This window comes from Bombina bombina, chromosome 1 (genome assembly GCF_027579735.1).
Source record: "Bombina bombina isolate aBomBom1 chromosome 1, aBomBom1.pri, whole genome shotgun sequence".
NCBI lineage: Eukaryota > Metazoa > Chordata > Amphibia > Anura > Bombinatoridae > Bombina > Bombina bombina.
This window is the reverse complement of record NC_069499.1, coordinates 829486021-829513555: the sequence shown is the minus strand read 5'-3', so window position 1 is coordinate 829513555 and position 27535 is coordinate 829486021. Positions and strand designations below refer to the sequence as shown.

The window sequence follows — 27535 nt, the reverse complement described above, 5'->3', positions numbered from 1 at the left end:
AAAAAAGCCCCCCAAAATAAAAAAAAACCCTAGCTAGGTTTTTTTTTTTATTTTGTTGGTTTTTTTCTTTTAATAGGGCTATTAGATTAGGTGTAATTAGTTTAAATTTCTGTAATTTGTTTATTATTTTCTGTAATTTAGTGTTTTTTTTTTTGTAATTTAGCTAATTTAATGTAGGTAATTGTATTTAATTTAATTTAGTTAATTTATTTAATTGTAGTGTAGTGTTAGGTGTTAGTGTAACTCAGGTTAGGCTTTATTTTACAGGTAAATGTGTATTTATTTTAGCTAGGTAGTTAGTAAATAGTTAATAAATATTTAGTAACTATTCTACTTAGTTAAAATAAATACAAACTTGCCTGTTTAATAAAAATAAATCCTAAATTAGCTACAATGTAACTATTAGTTATATTGTAGCTATCTTAGGGTTTATTTTACATGTAAGTATTTAGTTTTAAATAGGAATAATTTAGTTAATGATAGTAATATTTATTTAGATTTATTTAAATTATATTTAAGTTAGGGGGTGTTAGGTTTAGGGTTAGATTTAGGTTTAGGGGTTAATAACTTTAATATAGTGGCGGCTATGTTGGGGGCGGCAGATTAGGGGTTAATAAATGTAGGTAGGTGGCAGCGATGTTAGGGCCGGCAGATTAGAGGTTAATAATATTTAATTTATGTTTGCGAGGCAGGAGTGCGGCGGTTTAGGGGTTAATATGTTTATTATAGTGGCGGCAACGTTAGGGGCGGCAGATTAGGGGTTAATAAGTGTAGGTAGGTGGCAGCAACATTGGGGGCAGCAGATTAGGGGTTAATAAATATAATGTAGGTGTCGGCGATGTTGGGGTCAGCAGATTAGGGGTTCATACATGTAATGTAGGTGGCGGCGGTGTCCGGAGCGGCAGATTAGGGGTTAAAATTTTTATTTTAGTATTTGCGATGCGGGAGGGCCTCGGTTTAGGGTTTATAGGTAGTTTATGGGTGTTAGTGTACTTTTTAGCACTTAAATTATGAGTTTTATTCTACGCCGTTGTACCATAAAACTCATAACTACTGACTCTTAAATGCGTTAGGGATCTTGACAGGGTAGGGTGTACCGCTCACTTTTTGGCCTCTCAGGACAGACTCATAATATCAGCGCTATGGAAGTCCCATAGAAAAAAGACTTTACGAAGTTTACGTAAGTCGTTCTGCGGTAAGGCCAAAGAATTGTACGGTGACCCTAAACCTTCAAGACTCGTAATACCAGCACGCGTAAAAAAGCAGCGTTAGGACCTCTTAACGCTGCTTTTTTACCCTAACGCACAACTCGTAATCTAGCCGTTTGTATTTATTTTAACTAGCTAGCTAGTAAATAGTTAATAACTATTTACTAACTAGTCTACCTAGTTAAAATAAATACAGACTTAGCTGTGAAATAAAAATAAAACCTAAGCTAGCTACAATGTAACTATTAGTTATATTGTAGCTAGCTTAGGTTTTTTTACAGGTAAGTATGTATTTAGTTTTAAATAGGAATTATTTAGTTAATAATTGTAAGGCTTATTTAGATTTATTTTAATTATATTTAAGTTAGGGGGTGTTAGGGTTAGACTTAGGGTTACGTTAGGGTTAGGGGTTAATATATTTATGTAGAGTTAGTGATGTGGGAGGTCAGAGGTTTAGGGGTTAATAATTTATTTTAGTATATTTCGTTGTGGGGGGCTTGTGGTTTAATGTTTAATAGGTTTATTATAGCGGCGGTATGGGTGGACGGCAAATTAGGGGTTAATAATCTTTAAATAGTGTTTGCGATGTGGGAGGGTGGCGGTTTAGGGGTTAATAGGTTTATTATAGTGGCGACAATGTCGGGGAGCGGCGGAATAGGGATTAATAATTTTATTTAGTGGCAGCGATGTCCGGAGCGGCAGATTAGGGGGTTAATAATTTTATTTTAGTGTTTGCGATGCGGGAGGGCCTCGGTTTATGGGTTAATAGGTAATTTATGGGTGTTAGTGTACTTTTTAACACATTAGTTATGAGTTTTATGGTACAGCTTTGTAACGTAAAACTCATAACTACTGACTTTAGATGGCGGTACAGATCTTGTCAGTATAGGGTGTACTGCTCGCTTTTTGGCCTCCCAGGCAAACTCGTAATACCGGCGCTTTGAAAAAGGACTTGTTTAAAAGTGCGGTACTGACGTTGCGTGACGGCCAAAAAGGTGTGCAGTACACCTATACCGACAAGACTTGTAATAGCCGCGTTAGGGAAAAAGCGTTAGGGAAAAAGCAGCATTATGAAGCATAACGATGCTTTTCCACTCATAACGCAAATCTCATAATCTAGCTGATAATTAATAACCACCATGACTTTTGTAGAGCTCACTACTCTATTCGTTTGGTACACTTTTTAATCTGGTGTGTAGGTTTGTTTGTTGCAACACTGTCATTTCTGACAAAGGGTCCGGTGGCTCTGACAAGTCATATTTCTTATAACTATGTTATTGTGAATTGATTCAAGTCCAGAAAGTGCTCGCCTTAAAAGTCACATTAATGCAGTTATATTCCCTGGCAACTGTCCTCATCTATGGAAATTCCCAGTTGCATCTATACTATATGGCACAAATTATGTGGACACCTGACCGTAACACCTACATTTCTTTCCAAAAACATGGATTAAGCAGAATTATTACAAATTTACTTGTGGCAGTGATGGCATCCTATGACCACTTTTAAAGTCACCCTACTGCCAATGTTTGTCTATGTAGATTTCATGGTTATGTCCTGGATTTTATGCAGCTGTTAGAAAAACACCTGTACTAAATAATTAGTGGGGGTTTATATATAATTGTAACCATTTAGTGTGTGTATATGTATATACATTTACACTGGAGTTCAAAAGTTTGGGGTCACTTAGACATTTCCTTATTTTCCATGAAAATATAAATGAAATGAGTTTGAATAGGAAACATAGTCATTGACAATGTTAGAAATAATAAATTTTAAGTGAAATAATAATTATGTCCTTCAAACTTTGCTTTTTCCAAAGAATCCTCCATGTGCAGCAATTACAGTCTTGCCTGGTTAGAGCCAGTTTGCGCTGTGTTGTGAAAGGGGTAGTACACAGCATTGTACGAGATCTTTAGTTGCTTGGCAATTTCTCGCAAAGAATAGACTGACAATTTTCTTCAAAGTTCATTGTTTCTGGCCATCTTGAGCATGTAATCGAACCCACAATTGTTGATGCTCCAGATACTCAACTTGTCTAATGAAGGCCAGTTTTATTGCTTCTTTAATCAGAAAAACAGTTTTCAGTTTGTCCTAACATAATTGCAAAAGAATTTCCTAATGATCAATTAGCATTTTTAAATGATAAACTTGGATTAGCAAACACAGCGTGCTATTGGAATACAGCCGTTTTCAACTGCAATAGTCATTTTGAACATTAACAATATCTACATTGTATTTCTTATCAATTTAATGTTATTTTAATGGACAAAAAAAATTGCTTTTCTTTCGAAAACAAGGAAATTTCTAAGTGACCCCAAACTTTTAAACATTAGTGTAACATAGTAACATAGTAGATGAGGTTGAAAAAAGACCAAAGTCCATCGAGTTCAACCTATACAAATCTAAAATATATACAAAAAGCTCCAGTTAAGCTTAAATAATCCCACTAAAAGGTGACCCATTTAATACTAGCAATCATATCCATGAATATACATATACATACACACATACACAAAAGGGATGCACATTCCCACATAAATTTGCTGCAAGCAGTGCATTTTGGGATGCTCAATCCACCTCTTAGGTGAGAAAGCAATTTTGGTTTGTAAAGTTGCATTGTAATGCTTTGATCTGCTTTGTCTGTCATACATTCTGCTGCCAGATATTGAGTGCCCTATCTTGGGGTGAGATTACTCTTTAGAAATATGATCAGTGTCATAGTGCATGCAGAAAGCCTGCATCTATGATTTCCGCTAGGATACATTACGCAGATGTTACCCTGAGGTAGCATTTTCTAGTATCTGTTGCTGGCCTACTAACTGCCTAATGTACCTGCTGGCCTGTACTCTTCCTAAAGTATCTGTACTCTTTCTGTATTATAGTAAATCAAACTGGTTGTGGCTTACACCCTTTAATGAAATTACATGTTTACCATGAATAAAGGGACATGAAACTTAAAAAATAAATTTGTTTTAAAAAAAAAAGATTGTTTTAAACAATACCGTTTCATAATTATGTCAGTTTAGCCATAGAGGGCATGCCCAGTTTTTTTCAGTGACGTTGCCGGTGACGTCACCCACCTCTGCCGCAGCTTAACAGAAGCGATTGTTCAATTCCTAGCTACATACTGAAAGCATAGCCTCATTAATCGGCACTGCACACGCGTGAACAAATACTACTTATTGGGCATGCGTACCGGCATGCCATATTACTTTTAATATATTCATGATAATTAACTTTTATTGGCCGGCTTGTTTGGCATTTGAAAAGTTAGGTAGTCACACTATATATTATTTTTGTTATATCTATCTACAAACACATATGCTCAAATAATGAGCTACGGCTCTGTATACTTCTCAACATTGTAATCCACTTATAGTACGTTTAGACCTAAGTAGTGCACTGCTTACCAGGCTTATAATCACAATTTATTAAGTTGTTAGTCCAATACATATTACATTGGGATCTTTTCTCTGTGTCAATTTAACATGATTTTTGAGATTTTATATATTTGTTTTGGTATACGAGCCAATACATCAAATAGGGGGGTAGTACTCTGACGTTTTTATCGTCAGTGTCATCAGGACTAATAGGCTCTGAGGGAGTCACACACCTCCAGTGGTTAGTGCCCATTTTATGTTCCAATCGTCATTAAGGGGTTGTAACTCATTGACGTTTTTATCGTCATTATTGTCAGGACCAATAGGGTTTGGAGGTTACACACACATTCCCTGACACGATCATATGAATCACGGCTGTTTTAGAATACATGTGGAAACAAGTACACTAATCCAAGCACCAATCTAGGGTAACTATCACTGAACTAAATATTTGAATAAATCGTCATTGGAGATACTAATAACCACTATAGAAATCTTGGTTTTAATAAACAGTACTCCTAGTTTAACATTTAGCTATGTTTTCAGGATACGCAATTGGTGAATTAATATGAGGTGATGGTGTTCAACAGCAACTAGAACAACATGAAAACTCACAGTTTTAGTTGTATCATCACAGTGACATTGATTGTTTTCTGTGTGAATTGAAGGGTGTGTTGAAATGAAGGGTTCTTATTGGCTGGTGGGTTTACTTGAAGGGGAGGGCTTATACACCTGTTGGTAGCTTAGCCCTATAAAAGGGTGTTTGTAAATGTGTATTACATGCCTGATGAAACGGTCAAGAAACGCGTTGCATGGTTTCTCAATTGCTATGCTAGAGATCACACTGATTAGAACATGAATTGTTTTTAAACTATGTTTTTTATAAATTGAATCATATGTTTTTTAACTATCAGTGCCAAGTGTGTACATCTCTTAGCTCTCGCTACCTATTGGGTGTATACCCTCCATTTTGTGTTGCTGTTGTACCTTTGGTCCATCTATCCAAGACTTCAGAAACTCTGTTCAAACCGTTGGTCAGCTAGCTGGAATGCTGTTTGAAATCCAGCCTGCTCCTATAGGCATTATTGATTGCCTTTCCTTCATGTGAGTACCCTGTTCATGTGACATTGGTTGCGCTATTGATTCGCTTATGTGGCACCTCTTTCTGTTGTATTATTTTAGGGGCAGGCTAGATTGGAAATAAAAAAGAAAAATTTATATTATAAAGAAGCATTGTTTTCAATTTGAAGTAAGGTTATGTTGTTATACTATTAATCAGTTTTATAACTAGATGTTTTGTTTAGGCCATTTTAGTTATTGTTTTGAAACCCTTTAAGATGTTTTAGACACTGATAGGTTTTGAAATTTCACTTGTGCACACATAGCTTGGAAAATAACAATTTAATGAGTAAATAAATGTTTTTATATTTATATATCAATGAATGTTTCCATTTATTACTATTATTTGCCATTGAGCACTTTTTCACTTGTATTAGCCTCTTAATAACCATGGGTATTTTGCACTAAAGTCTAAAGCTTCAGGTTTGTATTTGAGATGCTGTGTAATGTTAAAACCTCTCTGACTGGTCATTAAAGGGACAGTCTACACCTTAGTAATCTTAAAGTCTTACCTTAGATTAAGCTGCCTCCTGTACCCCTTTCTATATCATGCAGCAGGAACAGTAAAAAGGTTATTTGAATATTGTTTCTGGCCACTTTGAAATGGCTGCCAAGCTCCACCCACTGATGACATCACAATGTGGGCTACATCTAGGCACTCTGCTAAATAGCATTGACAGTCTGTTAAATCCAACTAGTGAGTCTTTTTTAACTAGTGAAGCCTTTAATTCAGCCCATATTGTGATTTCAAAGTGACCAGAAACAATATTAATTTTAAAATAACTTTTTTACTGTTCCTGCTGCATAACATACAAAGGACTGCAGGAGGCTATTTGCAATTCAATCGAAGGTAAGACTTTAAGATGACTAAGGTGTAGACTGCCCCTTTAAGCTGTGGGGGTGGCACACAGAGACAGGGAGCCAACTATCTAACCGCAGACGAACCATGACCCAGACTGAGAGGGACAGCTTTATATTTTCTCAGCATTTTTATTTTAAGTCTCTCCTTAAAGGGATATAAAAACCCAATTTTTTTCTTTCATGATTCAGATAGAGCAACAATTTTACACAACTTTCCAATTTACTTCTATTATCATTTTATTTTTTCGTTTACTTACTATACTTTTGGGAAAAGTTGGAAGGTAAGCTTAGGAACATGTACGTTGTCTTCAACACTATATGGCAGCAGTTTTGCAAGAATGTTATACATTAGCAAGAGCAGCACTTTTTCCTGACATGTTTCAGACATGTGCACGCTACCTATCTAGATGTCTCTTTAACAAAAAATAACATGAGAACTAAGCAAATTTGAAAACAAGTAAATTTGTAACAGTGGTGCGGATCGGGGGGAAAGGGAAGGTGGTGAGAAAATTGCCCGCCCCCCCAGTTACATCCAGGACTGGAACTAATGTTCTTGTTAATCAATTTACAAGGAATTGTTTGGTTCAAATTGCAAATACTCCCTCACCATATGAAGGGAGATGCCTTCTGCCGCCCCAGTTGTGGTCCCCCCTATCAAAGCTTACAGTGCGAAACGCAACATGTGGGAGAGACCTTGACGTGGTACCTGGGCTTGTCCCATTTGGCCAGATACTGTAACTAACTCTTCCAGTTTTGCTTTTAATCTTAGCTGAGAGCTTTATAAGTGAGTGCCGGACTTTCTCTGTGCGTTGTATTAATTTATTTTGTAATTTTCCCTATGGGCCTTGCACCCACACTTTTCTGGGGTTAACTGCCTGTGACTCTGGGGACAGCACAGCTTCCTGAGAGTGCATAGCACCCAGGGCTGAGCATGTTGCAGAGTCATGGGATGTGTACCCAGTTCAGTATGAGACTGCAGTCCCCTTTCGTGTTTTGTATATATATATATATATATATATATATATATATATATATATATATATAAAAGTTCAGAAATAAAGTACTCACTGGACTTTGGTCAACCGTGTTAATCCTTATTTATTACTGTAACTTTCGGGACTGCAAACGTTCCTTCTTCTGACAATCAGCAAGTGTAGAAAACAAACATTTATAGGCCTGTACTCCCCTCCCTCTACAGGCAACCAATCAAAGTGAACCGTGTGCAAAGTGAAAAATAGAGCAGTGTGCCTTAATAAACTCAATCACGTATATAGTGTCTAAGTGAGAGCGCAAGCTCATCATATAACATACTGTCTAATACTGTGATCATCTGAACTAATATGTACTCATTAACCTCTCCTATTGACAAACAGCAAAATCAAAGTGCCGTTAACTTCCAATCCGCAGCAGCTATCAGCGTCTATTCCACATATTCATGTAAACAATACAAAAACTCTTACAATCGGACCCCGCCCTCTGTTACGAGCGGCTTTGTAAATTGTGCCGGATTGACAACACATGGATATGAAAGCAATTATGCCCATTGGACAAGCTGTAACACGCCCACGCATCTGATAGGCTGTTGGGCGAAACTCATGCCATCAGGCCACGCCCACTGTTACGAGCTGTTCTAAAACACAAATCGTGCCAGATTGACACTATACTAACAGGACTCCTGTGACCCCATACTGCAACAACTAAAATACAATGTCAAACCGAGCAGACAGCAGTTGTGACTGGTTGGAGAAACTTTCTAAACAACTAAAATCTTATAAACAAGAACTTATCTCCTTTAAAAATTGCAAACTTGAAACTGTAACCCAGGATTACACTTATAAAAGTGTTTACAGGTGGATGCTGACCCCGGACAAAAGGAGGACCTATAGACCAAAGAGAGAAAGAAGATTTACTAAGAAATCCATTAACACAGTGGATACTAGTTCTCGCGAGAGCTCTGACCCTGAGACCATGAATAACACAGAAGAACCTAGTTACATGGGAATCACCACTAAATCCAAGGGGAAAAGCAGCAACTGCTATTGGGACTCTAGGCAAGGTGATGTGGCATCCTTACCACCATTGGCGGCACATCCAACATCAAATAGTTTTTTTAGAACGAGGTCCAGGCCACACACGAGGAGGGGGGGCATTGCCCGCCGCCCCTAGACCTGAAGACGGTAGAAAATATTGTGTTTAACATTAGTTTGAGATCTTTGACGGCCTTTGAGACCTCCCTATTAAACAAAGGATTGTCTTTTGTACCAACCACTAGGATGAACACTTTTAACACCTACATAGATATCCAGAAATTTGGCAGAAATCTACGCCTGAAAGAATTTTTTAAAATTGACTCTGAAGCTAACACTAGGTTTAAGAACACAAGCAGTTTTGACCCCAGCTCTAACAATCCAACTATTACCACATTAACCAACTATCATCTTATTCGTTCTAATTTTAACCATATGAAAGATTAAAAGTTTGTGTTTTACCCACTTAAGATTGGATTCTGGACTTGCTTTTCTTTATTTATGGTAACACATTAACCAACTATCTCACGCAACAGATACAGAACAAATTCCCAATGAGACACAGTGATAATCTAACAAAAGATGAGAGAATGGCATTGAAGACCTTGTCTGATGACCCCTCAATTATGATCCGCCCGGCTGACAAGAGGGAGCAGTCGTGATAATGGATGTTAGCCAATACAGAACAGAAATAATAAAACAACTTAGAAAAAATAGATCCAAGAAAAACACCTCTCAAAAGGGCATAAGTAAAAAGTCACAGCTTTAATTTGAAACCGTTAAAAAACACACGGGTACCATCTCAGGCATAGGTAAAAGAGGGAAATTAATCAGTCTTACGCATTTCGGCAAGGTGTAGCCGTAATCATAGACCATAAGTTCATATAGGTGATACACTTATTTAAACAGTATAAATGCTACCCATTGGTTAATAAAAACACACACCCACCCCTTCCCCTCCTCTAAATGTGAAAGGAACAATTTTACCTATTTCAATGCATACATAGAAATAAACATATGTGGGAACTATATGATATAATACAAAGTAAAGCTATACAGCGCTCAGTCATATGAGATAGATATGGCATAACATAGCTCACATATTTTTGGTAGAAGTCTGAAGAATAGTAAGTTGATATTAACACCAATTTAAGTTCCAAAATTAGACATTCTATAAATAGCCCCTTCATACAGGGATCAAAGTGCCTTTTATTAAAGCTCAGGAGTTATTGCATGGCATACAGAGGCAGATAATACCCTAGTACATAATAATGCTAAAACAACTCAACATTAAGCTATAAATATATATAATATAATTCACCAGGCTTTAAAGAAAGATCCCCCTTCTAATATACTCATGCTATGATGTAGAAAAATAATAATAATTTTGCTCATATGGTCACATACATCAGAAATGAGTGAACAATTAATTTAAAGGGATATTTCATTCCCAGAAATTGATAACATCGTTCTCTGAATTGAAACCATTAGGGATAAGTGTACACATTTTGTTTATCAATTGTTCCCTTGGTACCTCCATGTTAAACAAATCAAGTACAAAAGAAACTTCCAAAATTCAGCCTAAACACTGCCACCCATACGTTATTTGGAGATTAGGAGAACAAGCGATATAGGTAAGAGCAACACAATTCTCCAAACAAACAGTGACAGTGCCGGGATTATATGTATACTGAGGTCACTGGATAGGACTGTAAAGTCCAGTGACTTCAGTATACATATAATCCCGGCACTGTCACTGTTTGTTTGGAGAATTGTGTTGCTCTTACCTATATAATAAAACAACTCTCTAATGAAACTACTTATGTGGCCCTACAGAACGATCCCACTCATCAACTTAAACAAAGAATTTACATGAAACTATCTGAGTGGAAAGAGTCTGAACTGATCACACAACAAGAAATTGGTTTCCTGAAAAGGGAGTTCCCTGTGACACCAATACTGTACACATTGCCAAAAATCCACAAGGATCCAGTGAATCCTCCAGGCAGACCGATCGTCTCAGTCAGACATTCTATACTACAACCACTGGCACAGTTTTTGGACTTTTATCTGCAACGTGGGTAAAACAAATGAGGTCCTACGAACAAGACTCATCAGCTTTTATTGAACAGGTTACAAAACTAAAGGACATCAAAGACACTGATCTATTACTATCCCTTGATGTATCCAGCTTATATACTGTGATTCCGCGTAAGCTAGGAATATCAGCGGTCACCACATGTCTGACGTGTGCCCTATGTGGGTCCACCTGAAGGGACACTGGTAGAATTACTCACGTTTTGCCTTACTGAGAACTTTTTCCATTTTCAAAAGATGTTCTATCTACAAATAGCTGGCACGGTGATGGGGTCAAATGTGGCCCCATCACTGGCTAATTTATTTATGGCGGAATATGAGACTGATTTTATGAAGGTCTGTGAGATGCATTCAATTACATTTTATTGCCGATATATAGATGATCTCTTCCTCATTTGGCAGGGAGGAAAAGTGGCTCTGGAAATATGGATTAAATCTTTGAATGAGATCGAAAGCGCGATCAGGTTCTAACACACTGCAAATCAGCACTCTGTTGACGTAAGAGTGTTTAAGATGGAAGAAAGACTTGGCACCACATTGTTCAGGAAAGGCACAGATCGTAATTCCATTCTCCATGCCAAGAGCTGTTATCAACCAAGCTTAATTCAGAACATTCTGAAGGCACAATTTCAGCGTGTTATTAGAAACAACACAGAGTCGAATAAATGTACTGAACAGCTAACAGAGATGACACAGAGATTTATGGAATGAGGGTACAGAAGGAAACAATTACAAGAGATGCAGGAACTAGCATTATGCCCACTGACAACAACAAGTAATCTAAAGAAAAGTGATTCTCTGCAACTTACTTTGAGGCCCATTTATCAAGCTCCGAATGGAGCTTGAAGGGCCGTGTTTATGGCGAGTCTTCAGACTAGCCAGAAACAGCAGTTATGAAGCAGCGGTCTAAAGACCGCTGCTCCATAACCCTGTCCTCCTGCTCTGAGCAGGCAGACAGGAATCGCCGGAATTCAACCTGATCGAGTACGATCGGGTTGATTGACACCCCCTGCTGGTGGCTGATTGTTCGCGAGTCTGCAGGGGGCGGCATTGCACTAGCAGCTCTTGTGAGCTGCTGGTGCAATGCTGAATACTGAATGCTGAATGTATTGCTCTCCGCATTCAGCGACGTCTTGCAGACCTGATCCGCACTGTCGGATCAGGTCCGCAAGACCTATGATAAATAGGCCTCAATGTGACCTCTTATACTCCGGATCAACATCACATCATCAAAGAGATTATGGAAGAATGGAAATTGATCCAATCCGTTCAGATGCTACTATTTACCCAATGGATGGCACTACAGATTGCCTATCAGAGGGGGAGGAGTCTGAGAGACTCATTAATGAAAACTGATATCACCCCCATGAGCGAGAAACAAACCTGGCTGAAGAAGAAGAGTGGTTGCTTCAAGTGCACCAGTTGTGTGACATGTAACATTATGCATTATGCATGGTGCTAGTTTCCAACATCCAGACTGCAAAAAGAAATATCAGGTCAAACACTTCCTCACATGCACTACGCAATTTATCATTTTCCTCCTCAACTGTCCATGTGGGCAGTTCTATACAGGAAAAAACAATAATGACGCAAGAGCCAGGATGGTAAATCAGTGTTCAAGTATTAGAACAGCCATCAAGACTGACAGGTCTGATCAACCTGTGGCCCGTCATTTTTTGGAGGTGGGCCACACCGCTAAATATCTAAGGTTTAGAATTATCGACCATGTACCGGTCCTGAGGAGAGGTGGCAACAGTGCCAAAATCCTCCTGCAGTAAGAGGCCAGAGGGATTTATGAATTGGGAACCCTAACACCTAAGGGACTTAACATACAGACTGGCTGGCAGTGTTTTCTATAAGTGCTCAAAATAAGGGCTTTATAGTAGCAATATTGAATGATAGTGAGTAGGTATTTATACCTCTTGCTAAGAGTACAAAGTGCTCACCGAAACCTTAATGAGAGTTTATTGATCCATTCAGATCCATACCTTTAGATTATGCCCATATATTATTTGAATAATTGAATTCAATCTTGTAATGTTGGGGGTTGTGTAACTTATATTTTCTCCCCTCTTCATATTAACCTGAATGACCGGGTTAGGCCTGAACTCTGGGGATAGTATTGTGGTCTTCCATAAATTATGTGCTTGTTTTTAACCACTTTTAGATTTCTTTATATTTCTTAAAGGGACAGTCTACACCAGAATTGTTATTGTTTTAAAAGATAGATAATCCCTTTTTTTACCCATTCCCCAGTTCTGCATAACCAACACAGTTATATTTATATATTTTTTACCTCTGTGATTATCTTGTATCTGAGCCTCTGCAAACTGCCCCTTTTTTCAGTTCTTTTGACAGACTTGCAGTTTAGCCAATTAGTGATAGCTCCCAGGTAACTTCACGTGCATGAGCACAGTGTTATCTATATGAAATTCCTGAACTTATACCATCTAGTGGTGAAAAACCTGTTAAAATGCATTCTTAAGAGGCAGCCTTCAAGGTCTAAGAAATTAGCATATGAACCTCCTAGGTTAAGCTTTCAACTAAGAATACCAAGAGAAAAAAAGCAAAATTGGTGATAAAAGTAAATTGGAAAATTGTTTAAAATTACATGCCCTATCTGAATCATGAAAGTTTATTTTGGACTAGACTGTCCCTTTAATATTTTTTTTTATAGGAGATTTAGGTATTTTTCCCTATATATTAGTGTAACACATCATTTGATAACATTTGGGTGGTGCTCATTTCTTGGACTCTCCGATCGCAATATTTTGATTCTCAGCGGTCGTTGGCGTTTGGACCTCTTATAATATTTGGATTAAATTTTTAGTTGGTTTATGAGATATTCTTATGAATAGTAGTGTTAATGGCACATATGGTTTGACTTCATTTTTTTGGTGTAACACACAAGGTAGATATTAGCCTTTATTTTTTATTTTGAACTTTTTAGTTTTCAGTTTTTATTTTGGGTGTTAGAAGACACTATTAAGCTTCCAGGTTCGCAGGTTGTTTGAGTGTGAGACTTAACAATTAAATAAGAAAGTAGTAGCTGTTCACTTTATGTGTTATACAATTTTTTTAGTAAATCTTTTAGTAATTTTTTAAGTAAATATCGGGGATTATGATTATAATTTATTTTCCTAAACTTTTATTTTTTGAGGGCTGGTGCTTTTTGTTTAGCTCCATACGAGCATCTATATATTAGATGGGTTTATTCTTGACTTAGTACTGATATATTGGCCCCTTGTCACAGTGGGTTGTCTCCTTCCTTTTTTATGCAAGGTTTAATAGAGGCTGTTCCCCATTTTACATTGTCCCAATAGTCAGTTTGACGTTGTCTTTTAGTTGTTGCAGTATGGGGTCACAGGAGTCCTGTTAGTATAGTGTCAATCTGGCACGATTTGTGTTTTAGAACAGCTCGTAACAGTGGGCGTGACCTGATGGCATGAAATTCGCCCAATAGCCTATCAGACGCGTGGGCTTGTTATAGCTTGTCCAATGGGCGTAATTGCTTTCATATTCATGTGGAAAAGATGCAGATAGCCGCTGCGGCCACAAGAGACTAGTCAGCATGTTGTCAATCTGGCACAATTTACAAAGCCGCTCATTACAGAGTGCGGGGTTTGATTGTAAGAGTTTTTGAGCAATAGCCTATCAAATGCGTGGGCGTGCTATAGTGCATCCAATAGGCGGTATTGTTTACATGAACATGTGGAATAGACGCTGATAGCTGCTGCGGATGGGAAGTTAACAGCACTTTGATTTTTCTGTTTATTGCTATTGGAGAGTCTGGATGACTACATATTGGTTTATGATCACAGTATTAGACAGTATGCTATATGATGAGCTTGTGCTCTCACTTAGACATTATATACGTGATTGAGTTTATTAAGGCAGTTTGCACACTGCTCTATTTTTCACTTTGCACACGGTTCACTTTGATTGGTTGCCTGTATAGAGAGGGGAGTACAGGCCTATAAATGTTTGTCTTCTAAACTTGTTGATTGTCAAAAGAAGGGACGTTTGCAATCCCGAAACGTTACAGTAATAAATAAGTATTAACACGATTGACCAAAGTCAAGTAAGTGCTTTATTTCTGAACTTTTATACATTTATTCTAATAGCAGCCTGGCAGTTGTTTTGTGGTGGTGAGAGTGCACACACATCATCCAGTCCTGTATGTGTGTGTATGTATATATATATATATATATATATATATATATATATATATATATATATATATATATATATATATGTGTGTGTGTGTGTGTGTGTGTGTGTGTGTATATATATATATATATATATACACACACTCACTGACCACTTTATTAGGTACACCTGTTTAATTGCTTAGTAACACAAATTGCTATTCAGCCAATCACATGGCAGCAACTCAATGCATTTAGGCATCTAGACGTGGTGAAGACGACTTGCTAAAGTTCAAACCGAGCATCAGAATGGGGAAGAAAGGGGATGTAAAGGGACATTATACACTAGATTTTTCTTTGCATAAATGTTTTGAGGATTATCCATTTATATAGCCCATCTGGGTGTTTCGCTTATTTTTAAATAACATTGTGCTGATTTCAGACTCCTAACCAAGCCCCAAAGCTTTAGAGGTATACTGATGTAAACAGACTTCAGACTGCTTCTGTTTGTATAATGGGTATTTTTTATATGCAGGGGAGGGGGGGGTTCTGCTATCAGCCCCTTTCAGTGGGTGTCAGGCTTATCTCATTAACAGTGTTCAATTGGGAGCTTCTAAGTAAGGTTTTAAAAGGGTTTACACTGTATTTTTATATCAGTATCTGTGCATACAGGGAGTGCAGAATTATTAGGCAAGTTGTATTTTTGAGGATTAATTTTATTATTGAACAACAACCATGTTCTCAATTAACCCAAAAAACTCATTAATATCAAACTCAATAGTTTTGGAAGTAGTTTTTAGTTTGTTTTTAGTTATAGCTATTTTAGGGGGATATCTGTGTGTGCAGGTGACTATTACTGTGCATAATTATTAGGCAACTTAACAAAAAACAAATATATACCCATTTCAATTATTTATTTTTACCAGTGAAACCAATATAACATCTCACAATTCACAAATATACATTTCTGACATTCAAAAACAAAACAAAAACAAATCAGTGACCAATATAGCCACCTTTCTTTGCAAGGACACTCAAAAGCCTGCCATCCATGGATTCTGTCAGTGTTTTGATCTGTTCACCATCAACATTGCGTGCAGCAGCAACCACAGCCTCCCAGACACTGTTCAGAGAGGTGTACTGTTTTCCCTCCTTGTAAATCTCACATTTGATGATGGACCACAGGTTCTCAATGGGGTTCAGGTCAGGTGAACAAGGAGGCCATGTCATTAGATTTTCTTCTTTTATACCCTTTCTTGCCAGCCACGCTGTGGAGTACTTGGACGCTTGTGATGGAGCATTGTCCTGCATGAAAATCATGTTTTTCTTGAAGGATGCAGACTTCTTCCTGTACCACTGCTTGAAGAAGGTGTCTTCCAGAAACTGGCAGTAGGACTGGGAGTTGAGCTTTACTCCATCCTCAACCCGAAAAGGCCCCACAAGCTCATCTTTGATGATACCAGCCCAAACCAGTACTCCACCTCCACCTTGCTGGCGTCTGAGTCGGACTGGAGCTCTCTGCCCTTTACCAATCCTGCCACGGGCCCATCCATCTGGCCCATCAAGACTCACTCTCATTTCATCAGTCCATAAAACCTTAGAAAAATCAGTCTTGAGATATTTCTTGGCCCAGTCTTGACGTTTCAGCTTGTGTGTCTTGTTCAGTGGTGGTCGTGGTCGTTCAGTATTGCACACCTTGTGCTTTTGGGCACTCCAGTTATCTTGCAGCTCTGAAATATGGCCAAACTGGTGGCAAGTGGCATCTTGGCATCTGCACGCTTGACTTTTCTCAGTTCATGGGCAGTTATTTTGCGCCTTGGTTTTTCCACACGCTTCTTGCGACCCTGTTGACTATTTTGAATGAAACGCTTGATTGTTCGATGATCACGCTTCAGAAGCTTTGCAATTTTAAGAGTGCTGCATCCCTCTGCAAGATATCTCACTATTTTTGACTTTTCTGAGCCTGTCAAGTCCTTCTTTTGACCCATTTTGCCAAAGGAAAGGAAGTTGCCTAATAATTATGCACACCTGATATAGGGTGTTGATGTCATTAGACCACACCCCTTCTCATTACAGAGATGCACATCACCTAATATGCTTAATTGGTAGTAGGCTTTCGACCCTATACAGCTTGGAGTAAGACAACATGCATAAAGAGGATGATGTGGTCAAAATACTCATTTGCCTAATAATTCTGCACTCCCTGTATTATTATTTATAGTAGTGTCTATTTTGTGCAGTTAAATTAAAATCGGTGTATACTGCCCCTTTAAGTGACTTTGAACAGGGCTGGTCTGAGTATTTCAAAAACTGCTGATCTACTGGAATTTTCAAGCACAACCATCTCTAGAGTTTACAGAGAATGGTCCAAAAAAGAGAAAGTATCCAGTGAGAGGCAGTTGTGTGGACAAAATGCCTTGTTGATGTCAGAGGAGAATGGGCAAACTGGTTCAAGATGATAGAACGGCAACAGTAACTCAAATAACCACTCATTATAACCAAGTTATGCAGAATACCATCTCTGAACGCACAACATGTCAAACCTTGAAGCAGATGGGCTACAGCAGCAGAAGACCACACCGGGTGCCACTCCTGTCAGCTAAGAACAGGAAACTAAAGCTACAATTTGCACAGGCTCGCCAAAATTGGACAATAGAAGATTGGAAAAACGTAGCCTGGATAGTAGGGTCAGAGTTTGGTGTAAACAACATGAAAGCATGGTTCCATCCTGCCTTGTATCAACCGTTCAGGCTGGTGGTAGTGGTGTAATGGTGTGGGGGATATTTTCTTGGCACACTTAGTACCAGTTGAGCATCGTTTAAACTCCACGGCCTACCTGAATTTAGTTGGTGACCATGTCCGTCCCTTTATGACTACAGTGTACCCATCTTCTGATGGCTACTTCCAGCAGGATAATGCACCATGTCACAAAGCTCAAATCATCTCAAACTGGTTTCTATAACATGCCAATAAGTTCACTGTACTCCAATGGCCTCCACAGTCACTAGATCTTATTCCAATAGAGCACCTTTGGGATGTGGTGGAACTGGAGATTCCCATCATGGATGTGCAGCCGACAAATCTGCAGCAACTACGTGATGCTATCATGTCAATATGGACCAAAATGTCTGAGGAAGTTCTGAAGGCAAAAGGGGTCCAACCTGGTACTAGCAAGGTGGCCTGTATGTGTGTATGTATGTATGTATGTATGTATGTATGTATGTATGTATGTATGTATGTATGTATATATATATATATATATATATATATATATATATATATATATATATATATATATATATATATATATATATATATATATATATATATATATATAAACAAAAAGTTTCTCTGGGTTAAAATTACTAATCATATCTAGCACGTGACAATTTAGAAAAACATTTTATTTCTTAAAAGTGCATGTTGAAACTCAACCTTCACTGTTTCATCCAAGAAAATCAATTTAATTACAAGTATATTAAAAAGTACATGATGAGATAAAATATGTGCAGTATACAGATAGGGGCCAATTTAACAAAGTGCGAGCGGACATGATCTACCGCACATCGATATATGCTGACAGTATAGGCTGTCGGCATTTATCCTTGCACAAGCAGTTCTGGTGAATTGCTTGTGCAATGCCGCCCCCTGCAGATTCGCGGCAGGGGTGTCAATGAACCTGATCGTATGCGATCTGGCTGATTGATGTCCACTGCCTCAGAGGAGGCGTACGAGTTAAGGAGCAGCGGTATTATGACTGATGCATCTTAACTCCTGTTTCCGGCGAGCCTGAAGGCTCACGCCAAAACGGTTACATTCAGGGCCATTCAGGCCTTGTTAAATCAACCCCATAGTATGTAACAAATTATTATTTCCAAAGCAAAACAATAACAAGAATCGTCTTCTAACAATTTGCAACTATTGATTTCTTCGACATTAGTGTCTTTATGTCAGTTAGAGATTCTGATGGTCTGGGTAAGATCATATCTCAGAACAAGCCTCAATCATAGATCATAATCTCTTTAAGCAATATTAACTTATCACTATGCTTAACATAAAACCCGTGGAAATAACATAATTTTAGCAACCGTCGCTTTCCCACAGGGCCGCCATTAGGGGGTGACAGGGGTGACTCCTGTCAGAGGCCCAATGGGCCAGGGGGGCCCCATGAGGCAAGAACAAAAAAAAAATCAAATTTTGGCAGCAACCGGTGGGTAATACAGCAGAGTGCTAATTGAGCATGGGAAATGTTATTACAAGCAGTAAAGTATTAGCATTTGAGAGGATTTCTGAGTGTGCACTAAACCACTATGTACAGTGTGAGACAGACTTGGCACTTTGTTTGTACAGTGTGTGCCTGAGTCAGATGGCAGATCACTTTCATTTGCAGAGGAGGTAGGACTTACTTAGCAAATGTTTTTTATTTATTTGTGCAATTTCGGATTGTAACTTCAGTGTGGTAGTAGTTGTATGGTGGGGCCAGTGGTCCATAAAAACACATTTTTTTAGCAGCAGTGTATTTATGATTATTTGAACATGCTGTAGAAATTCTATATTTAAAACCATGCAGAAATGTTTCCTCCTCAATACACAAATGGTAGGAGCCCTTTTGGCAGATATGCATTTTTATTTATTTTTTATATATATATATATATATATATATATATATATATATATATATATATATATATATATATATATATATATATATATATATATATATATATATATATATATATATATATATATTACATTCCAGTTTACTGCCCCTTTATGCAAGGACTTTCCAGATGCAAGGACTTTCCAGATGCAAGGAGGCATTTTATCTAAGATTTTTACATCTGCATAAAATTTTATACTCTCAGACTAAGATTGCTGAGAGTTTGAAATGAGACAGGTTAACTTAAAACTGTTCAGTTTACACTACAGCTGACTTAATTTTGAAATAAATAACAACAAGCCTAAATCCTGCACTTAACCAGATCTAATGGTATGAGTACCACAGCTTATGGTTCCACCAAGACCATATAGAGTACACCATTTTCAAAATGCATAAGTACAGCTGACATATGGGAACATTTGTACACTATATTTGAAGTGGTGCTCTTGGTTGGGGGAAATGGGGAAAAAACAAACAAACATATGTCAACCTTTTAAAAGTACTTTTCTTCATCTAGACATCTACCCAGATCGTTAATGTACAATTTTGAATTCACAGAATTATTTTTGTTTGTACATTTACAAATATGATTCTTTAAAAAGTGATCTCTTAATTTCTGCATTTTTTTATCATGCATGTCACACACTGTTGATTTAGGGGATGCAAGGTGCATACATGTTTCCTCCTGTGAGTGTTTATGTGGGTGTCTGTGTTTATGTCTTTGTTCTTTGGTTTGTGTCTCTATGAGTGTGTATGTATTTTTTTTTTCCTATGGGTCTCTCTGTGAGGGTGTGTGTGTATGTCTGTGCATTTTCTGTGGATGTCTGTGAGAGTGTGTGCATATGTCTTTGAGCTTTTTCTATGGGTGTCTCTGTGAAGGTGGGTGTGTATGTCTGTGTTTTCTGTGGATGTCTCTGTGAGGGTGTGTTTTCTGTGGGTGTCACTGTGAGGTTGTGTGTATGTCTTTGTGTGTTTTCTGTGGATGTCTCAGTGAGGGTGGGTGTATGTATGTCTTTCTGTGTTTTCTGTGGGTGTCTCTTTGTGTGTATGTCTTTGTGTGTTTTCTGTGGATGTCTCAGTGAGGGTGGGTGTATGTATGTCTTTCTGTGTTTTCTGTGGGTGTCTCTTTGTGTGTATGTCTTTGTGTGTTTTCTGAGGCTGCCTCTGTCGTTGTTTCCTTGGGTGTATGTGCAAGTTTGAGTTTGTGTGTGTCTATTTTTTAGGACATTTTGACCTTACTACTGATTATTCACATCTTTCTAAAGACTTTGAGACTAATGAGACCTTTCTGGAAGTCACCTAATCCACCATTTAACCTTTAAATTATTGTTTAGGCAGTTCAGGGCCCTTCCTTTCAGCCACTGCATGCTGTTGTCATCATTTAGTTGGCATCTTGCTTTACAATCAGAACTCCATATTTTGTTTTCTAAATCTCCTTTTTTTTTTTTACAAAACTGTAGTCTACCTCATTACTTGTCAGGTCAATGTAAACAAGTGCTGAATGTTTGTTTGGGTGTCTGTGTCTGAGTGTGTTTCTTTGCGTGTCTGCTAGAGTGTCTATATGTGAATCTTTATGTGTGAGTGTGTGTGTTTCAGTGTGTGAGTGTGTCTGTGTGTTTGTATGTTACTACCTTTACAACATTTCCAAGTTTAAATAGACACTTAAGAATAAAGTGCATATACGTTTTAGTCACTTGGTCAAAAACTGCACATGTCAAAGGGGGGGGGGCTGATCAATGGTAAAGTCAGGGGCCCCAAAATTTCTAATGGCGGCCCTGCTTTCCCATACCGGGAGACCTCACCAAAATTCTATTTCGAGACAAGATCTTTAAATGCTCTCAGAAGAGGATCAAAGTTAGCAGTATGAACAACTCTAGTATCATGTGATAGAAGCACCCCCAAATGCTTCACACCAGTGGTAGATCGTTTAAAAGGATAAAGCTTTTGAAGCTCACCTACTTCTGCAGAGAGCCTCAATTTTAGTAAAGTTAAAGGGACATAATACTTATATGCTAAATCACTTGAAAGTGATGCAGCATAACGGTAAAAAGCTGACAGGAAAATATCACCTGAGCATCTCTATATAAAAAAGCAAGATATTTTACCTCACAATTTCCTCAGCTCACCAGAGTAAGTGCTGTGTATAAAGTTATATTTCAGTTACAAAAAAGAGAAAGCAATTAACAGCAGCCAATCAGAATCAGCAGTGCAGAGGTCATGAACTCTTTTACTGTGACCTCATGAGATTTCACTTAACTCTCATGAGATTTCATAGTAAACTTTCTTAAACTGAATAGGGAAATAACATGAGTGTGCATGAGGCACACTCCCTTGCAGGTTCCGGGACAGGCATACTGATTGCTGCTTAAAGGTGAAATATCTTTCTTTGAGGTAAAATATCTTTCTTTTTTACATAGATATACTCAGGTGATATTTTCTAGTCTGCTTTTTACAGCTATGCTGTATCACTTTCAAGTGTTTCAACATTTGGGTATCATGGCCCTTTAATTTTATAAAAAGACAATTCTCCAAATTTGTTGAGTCTCATATAGTTCAGGTAATGTATGGTTGGGTTCTGTTACAAATCCTGTTAAATCGTCAGCATAAAAGTTTGTGGATTGTATCGTGAATCAACAATCCATGCTCTTTCTAGTTTTATTACTGGTATATAAAATGAGTTGCAGATAGGGACTTTCAAAAGCAGCCATCTTTATAGAAGCATATTTATTGGCTTCTAGTGAGAACTGTACAATCTTAGCGATATATTGTTAGTGTGCAGTCTACCTTGACTATCTTTATCATCATACTTCTGAAGGTCTACAGCTTAGCTTGATCTGAATATTGGTGCATTTACTTTCTGCAAGGAAGAGTCAAAGGCAAGGCCCTGAATTTGTTGTTATCTGCTCTTTATCCAGATCATCTGTGCTCTGAATTAAACTTGGATTTTGCAGTATTGGAGCTGAAGAGAGATCGCTGTGCAGCATCAAGCGCATTGTTTTCTGCAGGTTGGGTAGTTGCTGTTTGCTGGCTTCTTTCTTCGGTCTGTTGTGAACTCTATTAATTATATCAATCCCTCCCGGTTTATTCAGTGAGATGCAACCTTTAAAGGGACAGCAAAGCCAAAATTAAACTTTTATGATTCAGATAGCGCATGAGATTTTTTTTTTTTTTAAACAAAGTTTTTATTGAGACAAGAAATAATATAACACAAAACAACACCATTGTAACATATAGTATAACAGTTGATATAAACAAATAGCATGCATAGAATTATGAGAAGAGTAGGTAAAGAACAATTTGAGGTTGGTCCAGGTGAAGGAATCTCCACCCGGATCATATGGATAATGCTAATCAGTGGACCAAATGGTGTAATAATAATAAAAAGCCTCTTTTTCGGGAATTGTATAAATTGTAAGTTTATTGGGTAGTTATATCTGCTGTAGGTATAGTATGGGTAATTTTACTGACGGACTTATTCGATTAAAAGGAGGGAGTGAACCCAGGAAATAGGGGAGAGAGGTGAAGAGGAGGGGAAAAAGGGAAAAAAAAGGAAAGGGGAGGGGGTGGGATGAGTAGAAAGGTGTGGGGTGGTGAGGTACAATGGTAGGAGGGGATGCTAGGAGGAAAGTTTGGGAAGCGCATGATATTTTAAACTGCTTTCCCGTTTACTTCCATTATCTAACTTGCTACAGTCTAAGCATTAGTAGTTAGGCTCAGGAGCTACAATGCACTCCTGGGAGCTAGCTTCTCATTAGTGGCTGCACATATGCTTCATGTCATTGGCTCACTAAATGTGGTTAGCAAGCTCCCAGTAATGCATTTCTGCTCCTTCAACAAAAGATACCAATGTAATGAGGCATATTTGATAATAGAAGTACTTTGGAAAGATGTTTAAAATTCTATGTTCTATCTTAATCATAAATGAAAAAGTTTGGGTTTCATGTTCCTTTTAACTCCTTTTCGAATGATTATTATTCGCTTGCTAGCCTTAATTAGCTACTCACTGACATTTAAAGATCTTTATTGAAGTGACACTCTATAACCTTTATAATGCCATCTGACTAAGTAGTGATACCTTACTGTCTTATTAATTGGATTTAGCAAATGAAACTGCTTATCTCTTTATTTCACCATATATTTCCCTTTATATTACTTATTATTATATGATGAATCTAATTATAACAACTTATAGTTTAATGTTTATCATTTAAGATTTTGTGTGTGTTTGTGTATTTAATTTGTGTATAAGCAGACAGCCATGGGCAATAGTTTTGTTTGGATTAATTAAATGCAATTTAAAGGCACATTGTATCCCCTTTTATGTGTTCCCAATAGTCAATTTTACCTGCTAGAGCAGGGGTGGGCAATTATCAGCCCTCCAGATGTTATCGACTACATCTCCCATAATGCTCTTTCAGTAATAATGCTGGCAAAGCATCATGGGAGATGTAGTTCATAACATCCATGTAGTCCATAACAACATCTAGAAGGCCAATATTTGCCCACCCCTGTGCTAGAGTGTATTCTTTTTCCTGATTTCCCTGTCCCCCAGAACAAAAGAACACTTGCTAACCAATCACAAACTAATATTCAGATATAGCACAAACTCTCGGCTAGATTACGAGTTTTGCGTTAGAGGCTATGCGGTGCTAACAAGCAGTTTTTTCTTACCGCTCACTTACCTGCAGCGCTGGTATTACGGGTTTTTATAAACCCGTCGTTAAAAGACAAGAAGTGAGCGTTGAGCAAAATTTTGCTCATTACCGCACTCCAATACCAGTGTTGCTTAAGTCAGGGGTGAGCTGGTTGTACGTGCTCGTGCACAATTTCCCCATAGGAATCAACGGGGAGAGCTGGCTGAGAAAAAGTCTAACACCTGCAAAAAAGCAGCGTAAAACTCACTAACGCAGCCCCATTGATTACTATGGGGAAATAAAATTTATGTCTACACCTAACATGAACCCCGAGTCTAAACACCCCTAATCTTATACTTATTAACCCCTAATCTGCCGCCCCCGACATCGCCGACACCTGCATTATATTTATTAACCCCTAATCTGCCGCTCCGGACACCGCCCCCACCTACATTATACTTATGAACTCCTAATCTGCTGCTCCCAACATCGCCGCCACCTGCATTATATTTATTAACCCCTAATCTGCCGCCCTCAATGTTGCTGCCACCTACCTACACTTATTAACCCCTAATCTGCCGCCCCCACATCGCCGCCATTATTCTAAATGTATTAACCCCTAAACCTAAGTCTAACCCTAACACCCCCTAACTTAAATATAATTAAATTAAATCTAGATCAAACCTACTATTAATAACTAAATAATTAATATTTAAAACTAAATACTTACCTATAAAATAAACCCGAAGCTAGCTACAATATAACTAATTACATTGTAGCTAGCTTAGGGTTTATTTTTATTTTACAGGCAAGTTTGTATTTATTTTAACTAGGTAGAATAGTTACTAAATAGTTATTAACTATTTAATAACTACCTAACTAAAATAAATACAAAAGTACCTGTAAAATAAAACCTAACCTAAGTTACAATAACACCTAACACTACACTATAATTAAATAAATTAACTAAATTAAATACAATTACATAAATTAAATTAAATTAGCTAAAGTACAAAAAACAAACAAACACTAAATTACAGAAAATAATAAACAAATTGCAGATATTTAAACTAATTACACCTAATCTAAAAAGGACCTTTTGCGGGCATTGCCCCAAAGTAATCAGCTCTTTTACCTGTAAAAAAAAAAATACAAACAACCCCCCCCCCCAACAGTAAAACCCACCACCTACACAAACAACCCCCCAAATAAAATACTATCTAAAAAACCTAAGCTCCCCATTGCTCTGAAAAGGGCATTTGGATGGGCATTGCCCTTAAAAGGGCAGTTAGCTCTTTTGCAGGCCCAAACCCTAACCTATAAAAAAAACCACCCAATACACCCTTAAAAAAAACTAACACTAACCCCCTGAAGATCGACTTCACAGTTCTGAAGACAGGACATCCATCCTCAAGGAAGCGGAAGAAGTCTTCATCCAAGCCGGTCCGAAGTCCTCAATGGAGCCGGGAGAAGTCTTCATCCAAGCCGGGCAAAGTGGTCCTCCAGATGGGAAAAAGTCTTCATCCAGACGGCATCTTCTATCTTCATCCATCTGACGCGGAGCATCCTCTTCATCCGACAACTAAAGGCGAATGAAGGTTCCTTTAAGTGACATCATCCAAGATGGCGTCCCTTAGATTCCGATTGGCTGATAGAATTCTATCAGCCAATCAGAATTAAGGTAGAAAAAATCCTATTGGCTGATCCAATCAGCCAATAGGATTAAGCTCGCATTCTATTGGCTGATTTGAATAATCGGAATCTAAGGGACGCCATCTTGGATGATGTCACTTAAAGGAACCTTCATTTGTCTTTAGTCGTAGGATGAAGAGGATGCTCCGCGTCGGATGTCTTGAAGATGGACCCGCTCCGCGTCGGATGGATGAAGATAGAAGATGCCGTCTGGATGAAGACTTCTGCCCGTCTGGAGGACCACTTCGCCCGGCATGGATGAAGACTTCTCCCGGCTTTGTTGAGGACTTCGGCCCAGTTGGATGAAGACTTCTGCCGCTTCCTTGAGGATGGATGTCCGGTCTTCAGAACTGTAAGTCGATCTTCAGGGGATTAGTGTTAGGTTTTTTTAAGGGTGATTTCTTTGGGGCAATGCCCCTCAAAAGGCCCTTTTAAGGGCTATTGGTAGTTTAGTTTAGGCTAGTTTTTTTATTATTTTGGGGGGGCTTTTTTTAATTTGATAGGGCTATTAGATTAGGTGTAATTAGTTGAAATATCTGTAATTTGTTTATTATTTTCTGTAATTTAGTGGGGGGTTTTGTTGTTCTTTAGCTAATTTAATTTAGGTAATTGTATTTAATTTAGTTAATATATTTAATTATAGTGTAGTGTTAGGTATTATTGTAACTTAGGTTAGGTTTTATTTTACAGGTCCTTTTGTATTTATTTTAGCTAGGTAGTTATTAAATAGTTAATAACTATTTAGTAACTATTCTACCTAGTTAAAATAAATACAAACTTACCTGTAAAATAAAAATAAACCCTAAGCTAGATACAATGTAACTATTAGTTATAGTGTAGCTAGCTTAGGGTTCATTTTACAGGTAAGTATTTAGTTTTAAATATGAATTATTTAGTTAATGATAGGAATTTTTATTTAGATTTATTATAGCTAGGTAGTTAGTAAATAGTTAATAACTATTTAGTAACTATTCTACTTAGTTAAAATAAATACAAACTTGCCTGTAAAATAAAAATAAATCCTAAACTAGCTACAATGTAATTATTAGTTATATTGTAGCTATCTTAGGGTTTATTTTACATGTAAGTATTTAGTTTTAAATAGGAATAATTTAGTTAATGATAGTAATATTTATTTAGATTTATTTAAATTATATTTAAGTTAGGGGGTGTTAGGGTTAGGGTTAGACTTAGGTTTAGGGGTTAATAAATTTAGTATAGTGGCGGCGACGTTGGGGGCAGCAGATTAGGGGTTAATAAGTGTAGGTAGGTGGCGGCAATGTTAGGGACGGAAGATTAGGGGTTAATAATATTTAACTAATGTTTGCGAGGCAGGAGTGTGGCGGTTTAGGGGTTAATATGTTTATTATAGTGGCGGCGACGTTGGGGGCGGCAGATTAGGGGTTAATAAGTGTAGGTAGGTTGCAGCAACATTGGGGGCGGCAGATTAGGGGTTAATAAATATAATGTAGGTGGCGGTGGTGTCTGGAGCGGCATATTAGGGGTTAAACATTTAATTTTAGTGTTTGCGATGCGGGAGGGCCTTGGTTTAGGGGTTAACAAGTAGTTTATGGGTGTTAGTGTACTTTTTAGCACTTTAGTTATGAGTTTTATGTTACGGCGTTGTACCATAAAACTCTTAACTACTGACTTTTAAATGCGTTAGGACTCTTGACAGGGTAGGGTGTACCGCTCACTTTTCGGCC

At 37.8% G+C, this 27535-nt stretch overlaps 1 long non-coding RNA gene across 1 annotated transcript in view; it reads right to left on the bottom strand.

Annotated features, from left to right (window-relative positions):
• Positions 1-22209: 22209 nt before the first annotated feature.
• The window catches only part of LOC128646028 (uncharacterized), an 83998-nt gene continuing 78672 nt past the window's right edge, over positions 22210-27535 (bottom strand). The window contains exon 2 of the long non-coding RNA XR_008400172.1: positions 22210-22603. This is a non-coding gene — a long non-coding RNA (uncharacterized LOC128646028). The remainder of the gene's footprint in view (positions 22604-27535) is intronic.